The following is an 18,084-nucleotide window of genomic DNA, read 5'->3' on the forward strand; positions in this document are numbered from 1 at the left end:
TTATGGAGAAATGAGTGTATTGAACAGCCACTTAAACTTCTGTGTGCCAGAATCACATGTGCTGTGGTTTTACCCAGATTTTTCTGAAAGGAGAATATATTTTGTTTTACTTCTTCCAAACCTTTGTGATTTAATAGAAATTATCTACAAAACAAAGTTGCTCACAACAATTGTAATCGTCAGAACAAAAATAACTAAAAATTAGTAAATGAGGCAGTATTATAGTCAGCTACTAATTTTGATGGTTATGGATTTTAGTGGTTTTTTTTTTTTTGTATTAAAAGAATTGAACAATAATCAGTGAAATCACATATAGAGGAAAATATGTACCTTGAGCTTTGATTACATTACAAAAATCACAATCTCCTTGTGAGATTGTATGACATATTTTATAGAGTTTGAGATTTTCAGGATCTCTCTTGAATCCCTAAATTGATTAGTGAGCTTGATCCTAGATCCGTGCAGTCAAAAATATGTTTGTCAGCATTTTTTGTTCTCTTTTGAAAGTAGTAAGCTATAAGAGGATTGAAGTACTGTATCCATGTGCAAGCAGCTTCTTGTCAGCAATGCTTAATAAAACAGAAAAAAAATATGTTCTACAGCTTTCTTTATGATTTCTTCATGTTTATTTAAAAGGAGGGCAGAGCTATCACTGGTTCTAATGACTTGAAACTACTTCTCACTTTACTTTATGTAAGCAAAATGGTCTGGTTTCACTATTCCTTAAACTTTGGTTGTGCTTATTCAATTTTAAAGTTTATCTAGTCCTTTATCTGCAGGTCAGAATTATCTTTTCTTAGGCTTTAGTCATATTTCTCTTCCACCAAATGACTGAAAATTGTGAATATCTAGTCTTTTCCACTAGTGTCTTCCAGTGCTAATCACACAAAGAACTTCATTTCTTTAACTTGCATCATCTGTAAAGAAGGAAAAGGTGTACTATAACAATGTGGTGTTGTCCATGTTGCTGTGTGAAGATTTGCCAGTGCATGCATTTGAGTTTTGTTATCCTCTCATACTCAGGATCAGGCAAGCTTGTCCCATGACATGAAAAACAAAGTTCCCTTGCCAGTCTGTGCTTAGTTTTCTTCACAGTTCACCCTTTTGACTCATTATGATCTTGGTCCATAAGAGGAACCAGGACACAGTGACCTCCACTGTCTGTTTGGGATTTGATGCAACAGCAGCAGTGACTATTCTGCAAGCTGTGTGGTAGCACTGCCAGGGCAGCTCCCAGGCAGGGAGAAGACCAGGTAACAGCTGCTCTTAACACTTACTGTCCACCTGAGCGTGCCCAGTGGTGGGGAACAGGCATGAAGGATAGCAGTTCCCTAGTTTAGGAACTGAGCAGGTGGCCCTGGGATATTTCCTCTGTATCACCTTGTCAGTGCTTCTAAAACATGGCATTATGTGTATCATCCAAAGTTCTCCATGGAGCTTTCATTTTGAATATCAGCTTACCATGTTGGATGACTTTTGTGAACTGATATATAGGGAATTGTTTCTCTTTCTCAGAAAACCTGCAAAATAAAAAAAAATTGAAGGCAATATACAAACAATATTGTTTGGAGGAAACAACGTACAATGCACAAAAATGCACAAAAATCACACAAACTGTCCAGCGCTAATGATACCCTTTTAACATTTAATTAGTGAATGACTTATTGTGATAATATTAAAATATTTGTTTTAAATAGGTTTCACACATGGGTGGCATGCACACTTGTAAAACAGATAATACAATAGTAAAAGGACATTTACCTTTTTGTATAGCATATAGTGTCATTTTATAAATATCACCAAATATTAGGTGTAAAGTATAATTGGTAAATTAAAAATAACAAACTTTAGGCTACAATATAATCTTCTCTTTTATAGCATATTACAGTCTTGATACTAATTTTATGTTTAGTCACAACTATGTCAGCAAACATATTATGTTTGTATATATGTATGTAGATTTATTTATGTACTGGCATCTGTTAGAAATGTGTATTTTGATGTAATTTGAATGACATAAGAAATAAAAAATGTGCAGATTTCTATCAAAAATGAAATATTATAGAATCATGGAATAGTTTGAGTTGGAAGGGACCTTTAAAGGTCATCTGGTCCAACCCCCCTGCAAGAAGCAGGGACATCTCCAACTAGATCAGGTTGCTCAGAGCCCCATCGAACCTGCCCTTTAATGTTTCCAGGGATGGGGCATCCACCACCTCTCTGGGCAACCTGTTCCACCACCCTCATTGTAAAAATTTTTTTCCTGATGTCTAGTCTGAATCTACCTCCTTCTATTTTACTATTACCCGTCCTCCTTTCACAACAGGCCCTGCTGAAGAGTTTCTCTCCAGGTAGTTTTTATCCACAGAGATGCTGTAGCTATTGCAGATGCTTGTGTCTTGGATTTTTATTAGATCCCCAAAAGCTGTGTGTCTTCTGGTTTTGGTGTCCATATATTTGTTTAATTTAGCTGTAGAAATCTTCACTTTTGCTCACTGGCTCTTTAATATTACCAGGAAATTATTCAGGCGCTTCTAAAATAAACAGTGGAGCAAACATACATTAGTCTGTGATGTTTTTACCCTTCTGCAAAAAGGAACAACTTTGTGTATTTTCGGATTTTAAGTAGTAAAAGGAAAGATTTTCATAAGACATTTGTAGGCCCAAAATACACCAGCAGCGTCAGTGAATCAGACAAGAACAAAATAAGCTCACCAACTGAGAAAAAGATGGTTACTTGTCAGCAACTTCATCTCTTCTCACACTTGCAGCCTTCCCTAAAAATCCTCAAAGTCTTTTTTAGCATTCTTGAAAGACCATTGTGTTTGCGTTATTCATTATTACTACATACTCATTCTTTCACCCATTGTAGGTAGTTTGTGTTTGCCATTGATTTCAGTGACAGTAAGATCAGATGCTAAATGATCTAACAGTGATTAAGGACCTGGTTCCAGTTGCTAACTTCTATCTGGTAGAACTTTCTCACCAGAAAGCCCACTGAGTCAGTAGAATAAATCTGAAAGTCAATGTTAATGATTCAGTAAGTGTTATTTGACTGAACTCAGCTAGCTTATGGATTTTATACTTCTAGAAAAAAACTTACAATGACATATAACTTAGAAATATATTTTTTTTTATTTTCAAGTATGCCAGTTTCACACCAAAGTTGAAGACTAAGTAAGGATACCAAACATAACTTTGCTTTTTGAGAGAGAACTGAGCAAAGAGCTAGCTATATTATTGCATGCATTGAGTAACTCAGAGTTACTGCTTAATATATGAAATTTGCTATAATTACCATGAAAGCGCCTGACTAATTCTTTTTTTTTTTGGGATTGTGTGGAGGAGTTAGAACTATAAATAATTTCTTTCTGATTGTGAGAGAGACAAATGCCGGCACATACATCATCCATATTCTGTTTCCCTTGATCCTGGAGAGGGTAGAGTATCTAACTTTATAGATGTAAAGTTTTTGGTAAAATTTCTGTTGAATTTAAGTGCCTGAAAAGAATAAGACAGAAGCCCAGTTCTGCACATTTTAGGTAACATACATAAGTGCATCTAATATACCTCTGTGGGTAGGTAAGTACATCACAAACATGTCAGTATTTAACTATCCCAAATTAGGGAGTCTGTTTAGAAACCTCAGAAGTCCTGGTCAGAAGGCATTCTAATCAGACTGTGGCAGATTTGGTAGATGAGCCTAGACATTGTGCTGTTGTGTTGCTGTCATTTGACAGCTCACTGGAGCCATCACTTAAACACGGTGAAACCTTGAAGCACTTCGTAGGTCTTTTGGGCTGAAACACCTCCCAAAATTGAGTTTTTGATAATTTTTATGTGTATACAAGTTTTAAACAAACAATTATTTCTGTAGTTAGAAAACAGATTATCTTTCTGTACGCTGTTAATTTTTTTTTTGCAAAGGTAACTTTATACCCCGTTTCATTATATTGTTGTTCCTCTGCCTCTGTGGCTAGAGTTAGTACTAGTGAATACTGGTTGTTCTGTACTTCTTTTGCAAAGACAACTTTATACCTCATTTCATTTTACTGTCATTCCCTCTGCTTCAGCGGCTAGGCTGGTACCTGTGAATACTGGTTGAACTGTCAGAATCAGGCAGGCTTTTAAGAAAATGAGTTTTGACATTCCTTTCCTGAAGATGATCCCTTGTTTTTCAATTACTGCTTTCTGACTTGGGAGAGTTCTTAAGGTAACCCCGAGTTTGTTCCCAGAATGTCAACCAGGTGGCAGCAGTGCCACGTAGGAGCAGCCCCTATAGCCTTTCCCTGACATCAAGTGTTAATGCAATTGACCAATCAGTGCTAAGATGATGGGAGGTAATTGGGTAATTGTATTTTACTGATCACAAGCAGAGAAAAGAAGGGGGGGGGGGGGGGGGGGCGGAAGAAAGGGATAAAAAAAAAAGAAGAAAAAAAAATTAAAAAGAGAGGAGAGAATGGAATGGGAGAAGGAGGAGTGTAGCCAGAAAGATTAGCCCTGGGACATTTGCAAATCCTAGGGTGCCACTGAAAGGTGGGGAGTGAGAGAAAGCCAGAGCGACAGAAAAGCGGAGCTACTCCCAGCAGCAACAACAGCAGCTGTCAGGAACTGGATCTATACATACATGCGTACGTACATGAACACACAGGGAGAATTCACGCTGAAGCTAATGGGAGGGAGGAAGGGTTTCGCTGTGCAAACGGCTGTGCATTTCAGGGATGAAACTAAAAACTGAAAGAGGCATCTGCGCTCCTGGGAATGTGTCATCTTGGAAAGGAGGGAGGCAAGAAAGAAAAAAAGGGGGAAGATAACTGGCATGTGGAAGAAGATGGGAGACTAACTCACTGCTGTGCAGAAGGGAAATACAACTTGTAGATCTGAAATACACGAGGCTGAGCTTGGAAATGAGATCAGACCTGCATTGAAATACAGAAAGGGAGGAAAAGGGAGGCAGAGACTGGAGAGCTTTTATCCTTCTTCCTCTCTTTCTTTTCCTCTCTCTCCTCAAAGAAGAAATAGAAGTTTATCCGTCTGGGTGCTGCTGGATCTGTATAGCTGCTGGACAAAAGATGGAGAGGAAGCTGAAATGAAAAGCAAAGGGTGCTTGTGAAATTTACAGCTAAGAGGACAAATCACGCCTCCCGGGGCTTCTTTTGTGCCCCATCGGGGGAGTTTTAACATCAGAAAGATTTTGGGAAGTGTGGGGGGCAAAGGGGAGAGTGGGCGTTAAAAACAGCCATCCCAAGTGTTTAAAAAATAACAAGGGGATGGATTTATTCTTGACAGCTGGTGGGAACCTTGAATTTTTCTCTACTCCCTCCCTCCTTCATTCCATTTAATGTGAGATTATGAAAATGCAGAGGAGTTGGAGGGAAGGCAAAAGGATATAACGTGGAGTTCGAATCGAGGAGAGGGTGCTGATGCTGTGGATTGCTGGCTTCTTGCTGAAATAAAAAATCCAATTGCGCACTGGGTTGTGATTGGAAATCTAATCAGATCTTTGGAGAGGGGGGAATGAGACTAAAAGTTTATTGTTTTGACAGACACAAATAAAAATTTAAATGCAAAAGGAGATTCTTTTCTAAAGGAGCGTGGGGGATAGAGAAAAAGAAGAATGGGAATCCCCGTTCTAATGTGGAGCCACACGGATTGGATAATTGATAGTGCAGCAAAGAAGGGGAAAGAAGAATATTGCCTGGCAAGACCTGGATCTTAACAGTCACAACAAAATTGCATTAAAAGAATACAGATGGAGTGTTGCTTAAAAAGAAACACAGCCCTTCCTGCTCTCCAGAGAAAAAACAAATAGTGAGCAATGGAGAGCAGTGGAGCCAGAGAGGCAGAAAACCTCAGAAAAAGGAAACTAAGCAAAGGATCCACAGTGGTATGAAAAGTTTCAGAAAGGAGAAGGACCATTCATCCTCTGCAAGGATTTTTGGTTTTTTCCTGTTATTTTAAACCACTCGTCTCCAGTGGAGGCAGACATCAATGTTACCACTACAGCAATTTTGAGCAGAAAAGTTGAACGCCACAGAGAAAATAAAGGACAGAGAAGAATACAGCAAAATTGCCGGAGGGGGAGAGTTCAGCAGTGTTGGGTTGGATTGACACCTGTATGGACTGAAATTGCTGGGAAATTGCCATTGGATATAATTTTTTTTTTAATTTCCTTTCTTGTTTTTAATTTTGGTTTGGTTGCTGAAATGAAATAGTTTTCTAACCCCTCCCCCACCCTGGTTTTTCGTAACCACTCGGATTTCCAGCTGAATGGTCTTTGAGGATACAGTAAGTACACTTTCCATTTTATTATTTATTTGAAAAAGAAATATGCTCCATTGTTCCTCTTCTTTCTTCCTTATCCCTCTTTTCCTGGTCTTTTCCCCCACCTGAACAAAGATTCTGACTGGATTTTGATAATGGCTGGAGGGGGGTGGTTGGGAAGGAAGAAGAGAAGGAACAAGGACAGAACTGAATTCTCACAGTAGCTGAAATATTCCTGTTAGTAAAACTCCAACCTTGGTTGCAGACGCCTGCCTGCTTGTGTGGCTCTATAGCATTTGTAAATGTTCACTAGCAAAGAAATCGTTTGAGAAAGCCCCTGCAGTGGGGGGGGGGGGGGGGGGGTGCCTGCTTTACCCAGTCTGTACAAACAGATGCAAGTTGCATAGAATTGGGTGCACGGAGGAGGTTTATTTATTTATTTAGTAAGTGTTTAAAATAGAGAAAGGCTCTGATTTAAATGCTGGCATCCGGTCTGACATTGCAGATCAATATGGTGTATTAACAGGAAAATTTTATAATCAAGCAGGGAGGTGAAGCAGGGAGTGGAGGGGGGGGTGTAGGACAAGGGGTTTAATGGATTTTGAGGAGGTAGCTTTGAGAGAAATGACACGTTTTAAACTCCATTGCTAAGAAAAATCAGTAACAGGCAGAGAGAAGACATTCTTCTGTTGAAGAGGAGTTCAGGAAACTGCTGTACTAGCCAGCCGTGCCCTCCAGATCTCCTAGGAAATTCTTTGTGATTTTGTTGTGAATCCTTCAGGCTCCCCTAGGTCTTTCATGGCAGTTGAAGGAGATTTACTTTGATTGACAAACCGTGAGAGAATCCTGTGGTAATAGAAGGGGTTTTTTTATTATGCTGATAGTGAAAATAATTTAAAAGTGGCTTGTATGTGGTGGTCACAGGTTAGCAGTGGTGTGTAACAGGCCGGTAAATGTGTCTCCCTTCCTGGAGAAATGTGGTGTGGGGATGCGGAATAAAGGGAGGGTAACATGGTGTTTAAAATAGAGGTCCTTGTTTTCCTGTGGGGAAGAGTGCCACTTCTGTCCCCTCTCCTGACATGACTGCTTAGCTTGTAGGTAGGGAGTTTTATTTTTCTTTCTTCCCCTTCCCTCCTCCCTCACCTCTGCCCTCCTCAACCTTGGCCTTCACATGTAGAGACTCCAGCTGAAAGTGTTAGGCCAAAAGTGGGGGAGAAGAAGAGAGAGAGAAGCAGCTAATTAAATGAGCCATTGAACAGATATGGATATTTTTTGGCAGGCAAGGTGCAGAACTAGCTTTGCCACTTGTTTTACTTTTCTCTAGCTGCAATATTCTGGAGGAGGGGAGAGAAGGCAAGGATGGGAGAGGTGTTGGTAGAGCCGGATTTTAACATTTTTTTTTTTTCTGGCAGCATTTCTGTCTTCACAAGCTTCTTGCGTGAAACCACACAAACCAGAGCTGTAACTTCCCTGGATAAATATGTAAATAAATATTAGCATCATCCTTTTTTTTTTTCTGCTTTCTCCATTCACTCATATCACCACTGTTACTTCCTATAAATGTCATGAATCTTTTGGCATAATGGAAATGAGACCTTCTGCCTCTCAAATGTGTCCCATGCACTTCTTTTTGGAGGTCATGCCTCTTAAACATTGGCTACTTGTAAAGGATTAAGATTTAGGGTGCAATTCTATTCCTAAGGAAATCTCTGGAAGTTTTTGTTTGGCCACGCGAACGAATCAGACCCTTTGTGCTGTTGTGTTTAGAAAAAGAAGGAAGCAGGCACAGCAAAAATTGTTCCTACCAGCTCCAATTACTCACATCTTTCTCAGTATAGCTAAATTGGTTTAGTGTGAAGTGCTTTAGCCTAATTTATTTCTCTAGGCACATGTTTCCTGGTGGGACACTAAATGTGTAATAAGTTTGTCAGCATCTGAAAATAAGCACAAAACTCTGTTCTCCATTCCTCCATGTATCATCGTAAGTCCATGCCCTATTGTGGACTACACTTAGATCAGCAGTTGCAGTAATAGAGCAGCTAAATTTATGTTAAGCTTCAGTAATTACTGAAGGAAAAAGAAGCTGACTAAGGAGAAGGCGTCTCCAAGCTTTTCCCTGGATTGCTGTCAAGTGAACACATAAACAGAAAATTTGATAGAGCAAATCCAGTTTTTGACAGCAGAAAGCTGCCATAGGTGCCTCATTCATTTTGTACAATAACTAGCAGGAGGGTTTTCTTGATCTGATGAGGAAGCACTGGGAAAATTTAGCCACAAGTTTGGGCTGAAATAGGCAAACCTTGTCAACATTAAAAAGCTAGGGATGTGTGACTGCTTCTAAAGAGGCAATAGTTTCACACTGCAGTGAATCATTCACTTAATACAGTAGCCAAAAGACACATGGAACAAGCCAGAGTTTAACCCATTCAATCTCAAAGTGGGAATAAGTATAGCATTTCTCAGCATTTGTGCTGGGGCTTATCCAGAGGCCAAAGGACTGATCATAAAATAAATAACCAAAACCATCAGTCCAAACATCCAGCTAAATGAGGAGCAACAAATCTCCTCAAGTAGAGGCAAAAGCTGGCTGTCTCTGCTACTTCCCTCGCATATGCCTGAGCACAGGTGTATCGTTCAGCAGCACATGCTGGTCCTGTGGGCTATCTCCTCTTCAAACCATGGACAATCCTTTTGGTAATGACCCCAGGCAGCTGGGATTTTGGCACTGTACAGGAAACCGTACGTTATGTTTATATTTAAGCACCAAATGGTTGTACAGAAGGAAAGAGAAAGCTGTATTGGAGGGTCCTGCTCCATTTGTTCTAGTTGTTCCCTGGAAGGTCAGAGATTATGCATCTCAAGTTACTCTTGGCAAACTGTAGGTTAGTAATGCAAGGGGGTAGCTAGTCCATGTCTTTTCACATGTCAGGAATTATTTGCACTGGTCTAGAATAGGAGCAGGTTCGGTTTGCCAGAGCAGCAAATTTTGTATCATAATATCTCCCAGCCTGATAGCACTGATAAGTCAAAAATGGACTTTCAGATTGGGTGAGGCCCAAGAAGAATGTTCTAGATGTAAGGCAATAAATGTGTGGGACTGGAGGAAAAGAAAAGGATTCTCGAGGTACTGGCATGGCTTCCTTACATATAGGCTTTAAAATTATTTGCCAGTGACCTAAAAAGCTGTCTTCTATTTGACATGAAGATTCTTGCTGTAGCAATATGAGACAGGAAGATTTTGAATGACGCTCAGGACAGGATTTTAGCATGTTTTGAGAGAGCTTGGTGCTGGTGAAAATTCACAAGCCAAGCTGTCCAAGAGTGAAGTTGCGATGTATTAACTGAAGGAGTGCACTGTGCACAGCAGCAGTGTGCGAGAGACTCCATCTCGATCTTGCCAGTGTGCCTTCACTTTGGCTTGGAGATATCCTGTTGTTTCTGATGGCTAGTGAGGGAATGAGGAGAGAGAGAAGGGTGCTGGAATTAGTGCCACTTGCGGTCTGGGAAGAAAATTACTCTGAAGAAATGCAATTAGCACCCACGAATTAATTTTCAGGGTAGTCAAGCTGACTGGACTTTGGGCTACTATTAGCAGAGTCCCTCCTTCTGCATCTCCACCCATGCCCTTGCCAGCTGCTCTGTGAAAATCATAATGAAACACAAGCCTCTCTGTCATAAAGCGCCACCCCCACAGGACAACCCAGATGAGAAGGACTTAGTAATAGCAGGAGCCACAGAGGTCTGGAAGGCAGCCTTGCAGCATGCTAGAGTCTAGCAGCGTGGGCAAGGAGCTGCCCTTGAACGAACCCTGCTTCCTCTTCCTGCAGTGGCAGTAGACATTGGGACTTGGCTTGTGACATTTTGGAGTGGTTTATTTAACAACATTATTCAGAAAAGAAGGGTACTTGGTATTTAGCTGTGCTGTCATGGTAATTTTTTTCTTTTGGGGGTAGAAATGGGGATGCAAGATGGGAGATGAGTGTGCTAGTGGTGTGTTTAATTGCATATTCACAAGCTGCGATACATGGAAGTGAATGCATGTGTAGTTCCTGGTAGGGGGCCTGGATACTTTGCGATCTGTTAGAGGAAAAGGCAAAAATCAGACACTTGGGCATGCACGCAATAAAAGAGAATCAGGATTTACATTTTGTATCCAAGGAAGCGAGAGCAGAATCCTGCAGGGCTTTCTGTTCATTGTTTAAATGTTGCCATAGCAATATCTCAGGGCACAAGTTACATGTTTTCCACTTCTGGAGTTGAGCTTTTCTTCCCTCTCTCTCTCTGTCTGTCTCTCTCTTGATATACAAAACAACCAGGGATATCTCCACAGAACTTTGCACAGCAATAGGAAAAAGGTGTTTGAAGGCTGCATTATCTGTTCGCATATGTCTGTCTGTATGTACTTCCTTGTCATTTGCTAATATGTTGGAAACCAAATTAGGAGGAAATGGTTGGATAGAAGTGGAGTGTGAGGCTCTTGTTGTTAGGACATCGAGCATATTACAATATTTTGTGTAGTGGTGATATGTTAATTGAATAGCTGCAGGCAAGCAAAGTGTAGCAGTCACTGACAATTAGAAATGACAATGAACTTCCCAGGTCTGAGTCTATTCCTTGAGCAGATTAAAACGCATTTCAAGTATATACCAGAGCTTCTGTAAATTTAAATACTAACACCACTGTAAGAACTCTTAAAATTCTGTTTTCACAGTGCTGAGGCAAGATTTACCCTTGCTGCTTGTGAGAGAGAGAGGCAGCATCAGACCACTGAATAAAATCTCCCATAGTATTTGCTGCAGAGCTTGTACTTGTTATGTCAGGACTGTGGGGGAGCAATATAACCAGCGAACCAGGAGAATTAAAAAGGAAACCAACCAACCCCAAAATAAAGCAAAAAGCACCAGCAAAAATGCTTGCACATGCAACTAGATACAGCTTACTCAGAAGTATCACAGCAAGATAAGTTAGATGAATTAGTTTTTGTCAGCAAACCAGGAGCAAGTCAGAGCATTTAGCAATGCTCTTTGTGTTTGAGGGGTCTCTTTTCAGTTATTTGGCAGCTATGGGATCCACATAGTCCTGTGCATTAAAATAATCATCAGAAATATGGATGTAGTTTCCTTTCATGTTTGTATGGACAGTATACTATGAACTGACTTTTAGAAAGCCCAGGAGTGCTTTTCCTTCACTAGACATATAATAACGATTGCTCCAAGAGTCAGACCTAATCCTGAAATCCAGTGCTGGAAATTTTCAAAAGTGTTGGTGTAGTTCAGATCTCTAGCACATTTTACTTCTACTTACAAACCTTTCTTCACTTTCATGTCAATAATCTCTTCACTCATGTGCCATGTTACACGGGAAATAAAGCCAAGCCCATAAAGAGTCTGTTTATTGATGAGGGGAGTGCGGCATGAGTAATAGCAGCGCCGGTTTCCTCACACTGCTTATCACTGACTGTACCTCAGTCATGATCTTAAGCAAAAGACTACCTTAAGACCTTAAGCAGGCACTAATTCTGTTTCTGTACCTTGAACTTTCCCCAGCATCTTTGAGATGACAAAAAAGGTGGCCAGCTGTGATGGAGTGGGAGGTACTTACCTCACTTCTCATGCATTGTGCTGCTGCTCACTCATCAAATTACTGAAGCCCATCAGATTCCATTGTCTTGATTGGAATTAGAAGTAAAGAACTAGTGATGAAAGTTTTATCATTATTGGGTCTTTATCAACTGTAGACCAACATTTTACTTTCTTTTTAATTTCCAAAACCAACTATTAGTGGACAGGTGGAAGAGGCTGAGATGACAGTCTCTCTGTAAACTAGTCTAAGTGAAAAATCTGTCTTGCAGAGAATTAATTAAAAGGATTGCTTGGATTTTTATTCACTAATATCCATTTTTTTTGTTGTTGTTCTAATGAAGCACTGCAACATGTATGAGCTGGTCAGTTCTGTAGTAACTCTTCCACACAGCCAGTTTAATTCCTTTTACATTTCTTTCTCTTCTCTTCTGTTATTGTGCAAAGATAAACCCAGTTCTGCTCCAACTAATCTCAATTGGAGCCTTAGTAATTACTTCAGCTGGATAGATCCTGCTCTGTATTTTTTTTTGTTTTATTTTTTACTTCTCCTAAATGAGGTACAAAACCTGTTTTAGTTCCAGAAATAAATAGGATAAGTATTTATATTTACAGACATAAAAAGGTGATCCAAATACCATTTTGAATTAGTAAGCTGAAAGCTTATAAATTTGTAAATGTTCCATATTCCTTTTGCAGTCCTTGATGACATTGGAGGTATTAATGCTTCTTTTTCGTCAGTGTATAATGTAGTAACTGATGGATTAATTAAGTAATCTGGCCCTTGTTACTGCCACAGCAAAACCTCAATCTGTAGTAACAAAACCAGATATTTTGTAAAATGTGATATTTTAGAGCTGTATTCTCGATCATGCCTAGGAGAATTTGGTGATGGTGTAATCTCTGTGCATTGACTATTTGCATCAATAACTGAATATTGTGATGTGTTATAATTAGTTTTAAAAAATGTTATCGTTTACCTTTTAAAGGCTATAAAAGAGTATCTACAAAGAGAGAAAATGATTAAGTTAAGGAACCGCGGTTTTCCCTCCCTCAATGCATGCAAGTTTCAACTGAAGTGCACAAAAAATGTATTAAATTCCATGACCTTCTTTGCCAAAGGGAATACGTGTTGTGTTAAGGGTTTTTTACTTAGCTGTTTGGTTTTGACAATACTCTATTTGTGAGCTCTTACTGAACAGGCAGGTTCTTCTACAAGTGGTTATATATTGTATTTCCAGATGCAAACTTTTATATTTGTTGCATCATTTAAAAAAAAATGAGGTTTATTTTTTGTTAGGGTTGTTGATGACACAGCTACTAAACGGGAAGGATAGTGACCCCATTAGCCTTTCACATTGCTCATATGCAGTACACAGTCTACTACTTCAATAAGAGTTTTATTGGATTTAACGCCCATGTGAATTTTGACTGTATATGGTGCAGGGAATTAAAACCATAATGGATTTGTCTTTTGAACTGGAAAGAGGTCGAAAAATCTTACCTTCAGTGACTGTTCATGTTGATGTCCTTCTTTCTGTAAGGTACATTTCACTGAGTAGTCTAGCCCTGAAGATTGAGTTATATACATTAGGTATAGCTCTAGAGGCATCTGTTAAAGACTACTGAATCAGACCGTAGCAGAGGATGGCTTTGTCCTTAAGTAACTTTCCATAACGTGGAAAAAAAATTGTGTTTTTTAATGGGAAATTTCAATTTTGGGAATATGTATGGAAATCTCATGCAGCAGAAGTAGAATGTCATTAAGAGATGCAGAGAAATATAGATAATAATTTCCTATTATAAAAGATGTTGCATATGATTTAAAGTATCATCTATATAATATTTTTTTGTGGCAAAGAAAGATGAAGTTGGTGATTGCCTATAGCAAATGAAAGACAAAATGCAGCCAATGGTGCTGCTTCAGAAAGACCTATCTTCTAAACCTGAGGAAAATGATGAGAAAAATTGTTTGGAGAGAACATATAAACAGAAGGCTGTGAATATAAATTGGACAGTTTCTAGGAATATATTGTTTTGCCAGAGAAAAAAAAAAGCAAATAATAAAAAAGTTCACATTTGACTATGAATCTCTATACAAGGAAAATGAAGCCAAAATTTAACAATTAAACCAAAATAAAAACAAACTATTATATAGTAGGCAAAAAAGGAGGAAAAAAGACAACAAACTCTGTAAAAAATAAGACATAAAATGAGTACAATTGATCTGATAGGACAGAAATGTTCAGGTTGAGTGGTGGGCTTAGTATATACCAGAAATGAGGGACTATTCCTGTTCTTATTGCTGCCTTTATTGGAGACATCCTATGAAGGGTTATTATCAGTAGTGATGCAGAACTGACAGAATTATTCAATTAATATTTGTATTCTTATCTAGAGATATCATTATTAAAAATTATTAACATGAAAAGAAAAAGCAAGTGAAAGGATATTGGAAAAAAACTATTAGGGATAAATATGTTTAAATGAACAGTCCTGTCATGCTTTTCCGAAGAGTACTCCAGAGTATATATGTAGAAAACATTCCAATGATACAACAGCAGTGAACTTGGTAATCATTGACCATTTAATCTGACATAAATTTTAGGCAAAATAACAGAAAATCTAACAAAAGATTCAGTGGATGGAGAATTAAGGCAGGGAAAATGTTTAATGGAAATAGTACGGTATTATGGGAAGTATTTTCTATCAAGCAAACAATTTGACTCTTTGATGATACTACAAATTCGGTAGATAGAAGTTACCATGAAAACATAGTGCACTTAAACTTTGAACTACATAGGATACTTAAGTAGCTTAGAAATACTGGTCAGATATTAAAAAATAAGTATTGTGGGAAAATATATTTGAATGGATTATGCAGATATTGTAATTCTTTTTACAATACTTATGTCAATGCTTGAGACAAGATCATTGACAGAAAATTACACTTAACTTAAGTGCAGGGCTCACAGTTGGCAAAATGACCTAGATAAGGCAGGCTATTAGGATGGTAATGTGAGGGCAAACTGCATAAGTAAGATAACTGAGCTAGCTGAGAGGGCATTTCCCAAAACTGATAGTGCTAAAGAGGAGAATTTAAAAAAAAAAAAGAAAAAAAAACACCAAAAAACAAATCTGAAAAAAAAAAACACACAAAAAAAACTTCTGAAACAAAGCTTGAAAAAAGTATCACAGAAGCATGAAAATTTGTAAGCATGAGTGGCTGGGCAGGTGAGAGAAACAGAGCAAAAACCCCCTTGTTTGGCACTTCCAGATATTGCCCCATGTCATTGCAACCTTTACCTTGGTCTGACCAAGTTGTCTCTGCGCTGGATACTGTGGGGAGGCAGCATCCAGCTAGTGGAGTGAACACACAGGGTGCAGCAAGCAGGGACCCATACTTTGTGAGTGCATACATGAACTGTGAGCGCTTTCTTTCCAGTGTGCATTAGCAGATAGTGTTGGACCACACGTAGCTGCACCAGTCATATCTTGAGAAGAGGAGTGAACAAGTAGGGGAGCATGCACTCCCAAAATTGGGGATTTACTTGTAACCCACATGACCTGTGAGGATATCTGAGTGATATTATTTTGGAGGATTAATTATATAAGGATGTTTAGAAGTTTTTAGGTGTTTATTGTCATTTTGTAAATAGCTAGTATTGTGGTTTATCTGTTGTATTGCTCATCCTGAGCTGGCTCTTTAATTAAATGTTGTTGGTTATAGTGATGTGATTTAAATCACATGAATTGAGTTCTTCCTTGCAACAGTATCAGCAGCATGATAAATAAGACAGACATGCAGAGTTATATTGGATGCAAAAATAGAATCATAAAATCTAGGTTTCCAATTTAGGTTGGAAAAGACCTTTAAGATCATCATATCCAATCACTGACAAGTCCACCACTAAACCATGTCCCACATCTCATCATCAAGCTCCACATCTACATGTCTAAATATCTCCAGGGATGGTGACTCCACCACTTCCCTGGGCATCCTGTTTCAATGCTTGACAATCTTTTTGGTGAAGAATTTTTTTCCTAATATCTAATCTAAACCTTCCCTGGTGCAACTTGAGGCCATTTACTCTCATCCTATCACTTGTTACTTAGGAGAAGAGACTGACACCCACCTCACTACAACCTCCTTTCAGGTAGTTGTAGAGAGCGATAAGGTCTCCTCTCAGCCTCTTGAGGGGATACAGGTAATGAAGGACATTTGCCTCTAAAAGCAAGACTGAAAAGTATTTAATATCATAATAGGGAAGAAATTTCACATAAGCTCCCACAGTGATAGTGTTAAAAAGTCTGTACTGTGCCATTGGATAAATAAGCACTGAAATAGAACAGTGAATTCAACAATGTCAATGGGAAAACTGGAATGCTGTTTACATTCAATTTCTCCACATTTTGAAAAGAAAGGAGACACAAAAATCCTCAGTGCTGAAAAAGAAGGAAAAATTCAGTGCTCAAACTTTATTAAGAGACTTGAGAACTGATGTGATTAGTGCATGAGGGGGAAAAATAGGTGTTTAAATGTTTTCTAATATAGCAAATAAAATTCTAAGAAGAAGCAATGGCTGGAAGCTGAGGCCTGATAAATTCAGATTAGAAATTGAGAGTAGATTTTTAATGGTTAAAATAATTGATAGTTTTTATAATTGCCTGGAGAAGAGGTATTTCCTCCATCTCTTGGTGCCCATGTACACAGATTGGATGTCTTTGTGGAAGACTGTTGTAGTGAAGTACACATTGTTGTGTTTTGTATGTTGCAATATTCAGAAGGGTAGAGTAGACAGTACTGAGGTCCCTATATGCTCAGCCTGTGATTCTGCACACAGAAGGAATGCAGCCTGGGCATTCATAACCAAGCTTCCAATCTCATCATTAACATTCATGTCTAGCTTGCAATTCACAGATGCCCCAAAGGATGTCACTACCTAGTCTATCATTCCCTCTCTGCTGAGATTGCTAGCAGAAGGCCCAAAAAGTTTTTGAGTGATCTACTTCTCCATGGCAGTACTCTGACTCCATCTCAGTACCTTAGACTTCTATACGGTTAGTTGGAAAAATGTCTTTAGAAATCTGTTAATTTGTCAAATTTGAAATGTTTTATATTGATTTTGAAGGCTGTGCTGCAAGTGCATATTTACTCATCCACTCAGTAGCCCACTCACTAACTTACTTGTGTGATCAAGCTTCTATCTCCTTCATAGTTCTCTTCATCGCAGAGAGATTTTCAGGCTTTGGGTGTTGTACCTCTGAAACACTGCCTTATCAGCAACCTGAACCTCCAGCCTGAAAAAAAAAGTCCATTTGTTTAAGCTGACAGAGGAGTTCAACACCTAAATCAAAACCAGCCAAAATGTATTGACTCAGAGTTTTTTTTTCTAGCTTAGGCTTCAGGATATGAATCCCAGATACAAACTTCTGTGATAGTTGGTCTTGGTGCCTGGCTTCTCTCTAAGCCTGAGAAGGACTAAATATAGAGTTGTCGAAGTTGGTATACCCTTCTCTCTGATTGTCTGCTTACAGGCCACTAAACATTGCTCTGTCCACATTTTTTCTTGTTTTCAGTGATTGTTAAACATTTTAGACTAGAAATGTATTTTTTTCTGTCTTCATAAAATAGCTCCATTACTTATTTTGCATGTACTTGGTTTGGTAAGATAGAGAAGAGGAAAGAATGAAGTAAGCTTAATTGTGCATCTCTGCAAAGCAGCTTTTGCTAGTGTAGATTGCAATTACGTGCAGTCTCAGTGGGCTATCTTCTCATATTTCTAGTTACTCTTCACCTGATTTCTTGGACATGATTTGTTTTAAACTCTTCTGAAAAAATTACTGATGGAAATCCAAACCAAAAATCTATATTTCATATTTACAGGTGAAGCTGGTGATCACTCTTGACTTAGTTTTGAGTTTCCCAGAATTGTAGAATCATAAAATGGTTTGGATTGGAAGAGAATTTCAAAGATCATCTAGTTCCAACCCCCTTGCCATAGGCAGGGGCACCCTCCACTAGACCAGGTTGTTCAAAGCCCCATCCAACCTGGCTTTGAACACTTCCAGGGATGAGGGATCCACAGGTTCTCTGGGCAACCTGTTCCAGTGCCTCACCACCCTCGCAGTAAAGAATACCCTCTTCCAGTTTAAAACCATTACACCTTGTCCTCTCACTACATGCCCGTGTCAAAAGTCCCTCCCCAGTTTTCTTGTAGTCCCCCTTTAGGAACTGGAA

At 38.9% G+C, this 18,084-nt stretch overlaps 1 protein-coding gene across 3 annotated transcripts in view; it reads left to right on the forward strand.

Annotated features, from left to right (window-relative positions):
* LRRC4C (leucine rich repeat containing 4C) overlaps window positions 1-18,084 on the forward strand; it is a 459,752-nt gene that overhangs the window by 341,852 nt on the left and 99,816 nt on the right. For 2 of the 3 annotated variants that reach the window (XM_086749985.1, XM_086749987.1), the window contains exon 1: window positions 4,432-6,288. The exons of the other annotated variant lie outside the window; for it this stretch is intronic. The gene's annotated coding sequence lies outside the window, so the exon portion shown is untranslated. Of the gene's footprint in view, window positions 1-4,431; window positions 6,289-18,084 lie in introns of those variants that run through there. 3 annotated transcript variants of the gene reach the window in all.

Source organism: Chlamydotis macqueenii, chromosome 5, assembly GCF_036417535.1.
Source record: "Chlamydotis macqueenii isolate bChlMac1 chromosome 5, bChlMac1.mat, whole genome shotgun sequence".
Classification (NCBI taxonomy): Eukaryota; Metazoa; Chordata; class Aves; order Otidiformes; family Otididae; genus Chlamydotis; species Chlamydotis macqueenii.